A 3,145-nucleotide genomic window follows, 5' to 3' on the forward strand; every position below is an offset into this window, starting at 1 on the left:
GCCCATTCTGGTACACTACTCTGGGTTCCAATCAGTCTATGGCTATGTGTAAGTCTTCCAGGGGCCATGAAAGGATGTTCAGGGTCCCACACGTGTGACTGCTCAAGATCATGGTGCTGGGATACTTAGGGTATTGCACACAGGACTGCTCAAGGCCATAGAAAAGGATGCATAGGTGGGGGTGGGGTGGGGGTGGAGGCTTTTCTCTGATTGCCTTGCCAGGCTCTTTTTCTGTTCTCACTAGCTACTCAGGAGGCTAAGATCTGAGGATCAAGATTCAAAGCTATTCCAGGCAGGAAAGTCTATGAGACTCTTATCTTCCATTAACCAACAAAAATCCTGAAGTGGAACTGTGGCTCAAGTGATAGAGCACCAGCCTTGAGTGAAAAAGGCCAGTGAGAGCTCAAGGACCAGAGTTTAAGCTCCAGGACACTCATTTCTCTCTCTCTCTCTCTCTCTCTCTTCACACTTACACACAATCACACACACACACACACACCCACACCATTCCCAACATCAACAGACTCATGGGGGACCCCCAGGAAGATCACCAGGAACATGGTGGCTCAGTCCGAATCATAGCTCTGCCCATCAAACCATACAGATGGCTTGTGGCTAAAGAGACGTCTGCAAAGATCTTGTTCAAAGCTTCTATAGTGTACAGAATCCATTTGGCTTCAAAGGATGGTAGATGCCAGGGTTGGGCAAAGTAGGAATAATAGCTTGGATTGAGAGTGTTTGGCAAACTAGAGGAGGTCCATCATGCCCCCACCTCTCCAGAAGGGGAAGATGAGCTGTGCCCTGGAGAGGGCAGGGCTCTCATGCCTTGATAATCAGAGGGGTATACCTCAGTGTGAGATCTCAAAGAGCAAAAGTTCCAGCCATTGGATGGCCAACTTTGTAGTCTGATTCAACAGGTATGTGACCTTAGAATCAGCTGTGGTGGAAAACACAATGGCAAAATGGCAACATTTCTAGATTCTCCCTCACTTGAATGCAGGCCCCTCACGTTAGTGCTTGTTCCCCTTTACTCTCAGTGAACTCTAGACATTTCTCAACACAGTCACCATATCCTACTGCTGTAAATGAGTGTTTCATCCAGAGAACATAGTAAAATAACAATGAAGGCACCAAGAACCTTGACCAAGCAGAAAGATGTAGTTCTAATCAGGAAGCAGCCCCTGCTGCAGGAGAACACGCAACAGTTGAAAAAAAAAGTTTTATGTCCAGGCTGACAACAGGCCCAGATTTCAGGACCCACGACCAGACACAAAAAAAATACACTGCATTTGTACCTTATTCTGTACTTTTTATTGTTCACACATGGACTTGGTAAAACGTATTTTATAGAAAATGATCTGCAAAACTAAAATGAAAATAACATATACTGCAGAGATAAACTGCTGAATTATTAGTAATTACTTTCATATGTACAGGTGATCATGTAGTAGTGGGTCATTTTTCTTAAGTCTGCAACTAGACCATGACTTGTAGCATGTTAATGCTGAAATGTGGATGCAACCATGTCTGTTAACAAGACTACTGCTCACTAGTGTCTAAGAAAGGGGACAGTCATTGCTTTGCTTTCACAGACTTTTCTAAGTCCATTCTGTATGCACTCTCTCTGCCTCTCACGGAATGAGTTGTATAGAATGATGAAGCAAAAAAATCAATTTTTTTTATTTTTTACAGAAAAAAAAACTAGAGCCTATTTACAAAACATGCCAAAGGAGAATTTCATGCCAGTGTCTCTGCAGAACTGTTCTAAAGTGAATACAGTTGAGTAACAGAATACACTTTTACTTCTACAAATTATAGGTTCTTCCCTATTTTCTGGGAAAAATACATTTTCAGGGCATGGACTGTAAAACGGCATACAGTGCAAAGACAGAAACAAGGAAGTTTGCAAATCCTTTTATATTTCCAGCTGTTGAAACAATATATTTGAATGCTGAAGTTACCTCTAGCGGCAAAACCAGTCAGCTATTAAGCTGCGAGAATGCTACAGTAATTGAATATATAACCATCTCTCTTTTTGCATGCTCTTTGTTCTCCTCTTCTAGAAGTTGTAGGTATCTCTTTAGTTTGACTATCTATCGTCTTAATGAAGTTGCATCTACAACAGTCATGTCATCTGATGTCCCTTCGATTGTGGCATCTATATGAAATGGCATACATGGAATCGTTCCTGACCAGCTGTCCATTTTGGCAAACAGCATTTTCACTCATAGAGCACTCTCTCTTTAGCCTGCCAACTGCACGGATTTCTTCATTTTGAGGGGTTGGAGGAGGCCTTTCTAAATCCAGAAAATCTAGTGGTCTTTCACTCAGTGTAAGTACACGGGGCGGTGTTTTTAGTGCCAGAGGTTTAAAGGGAGTTGACTGGATACGGTCAAGATCTGCTGGTCTTGAAAATGAAACATCTTCATTATTTCCTGCTACACCGATCCTCTCTGGAACCTGCATACCACACTAGCGTTTGGAATGCCTCTTGGAATCCTTGCTCCAGGCCAGCATTTGGTGGAGCAACTTTTTAATTTTTCTGGGACCCTCATCTGCTGACTAATACACCTCCGGTGTATTCCATTTCATACTGAATCTGACTAGTTCCTGCCATCTCAGCAGCAGTGGGAGAAGGAAATGCTGCCTCACTCACCAAATGGGAACCAACTACTTCTTGCTACCTGGCACTATCTGCTTCTGTGTACATACTGAATCCTTTAACTTGCTTCAATGTGCATGCGCTGGATTTAGAGCCACTTTTGTCCCCCTGGCCCGCTGGAGAGTCCTGGGACGGAGAGAGCCGCCGCCCGCGGGCTCCCGGGTTGCCCGGTGAGTGCTCCAGGAGGCCTTCGGCCAAGCGCATTGAGAAGCCTGGGCCAAGCACCCGCGAAGCAGCCATGGGACAGGGACGGGCGCCGGCTCCATGTTTTGATAAAGCTCCCATATGGGAAAATATACATAGCTCTGTGGGTTTTGAGAATTTTTAGCAATGCAAAAACTTCAAGATGATTTTCTACAATATACAATTATATACATATATATGCATATATACATATATAATAAGTTCACTGAAGAGGGATCAAAATAAAAACAGTTTTGTTAAAAAAAAATCTAGTTTTTTTGTTTTTGTTTTTTTTCTGTT

General features: G+C 43.2%; 1 pseudogene; it reads right to left on the bottom strand.

The window, feature by feature from the left end:
* Positions 1–1,979: 1,979 nt before the first annotated feature.
* LOC106002476 lies at positions 1,980–2,674 on the bottom strand (annotated as a pseudogene).
* Between the last annotated feature and the right edge of the window lie 471 nt (positions 2,675–3,145).

The sequence above is a fragment of the Dipodomys ordii genome, unplaced genomic scaffold, assembly GCF_000151885.1.
Source record: "Dipodomys ordii isolate 6190 unplaced genomic scaffold, Dord_2.0 Scaffold11620, whole genome shotgun sequence".
NCBI classification, from domain to species: domain Eukaryota; kingdom Metazoa; phylum Chordata; class Mammalia; order Rodentia; family Heteromyidae; genus Dipodomys; species Dipodomys ordii.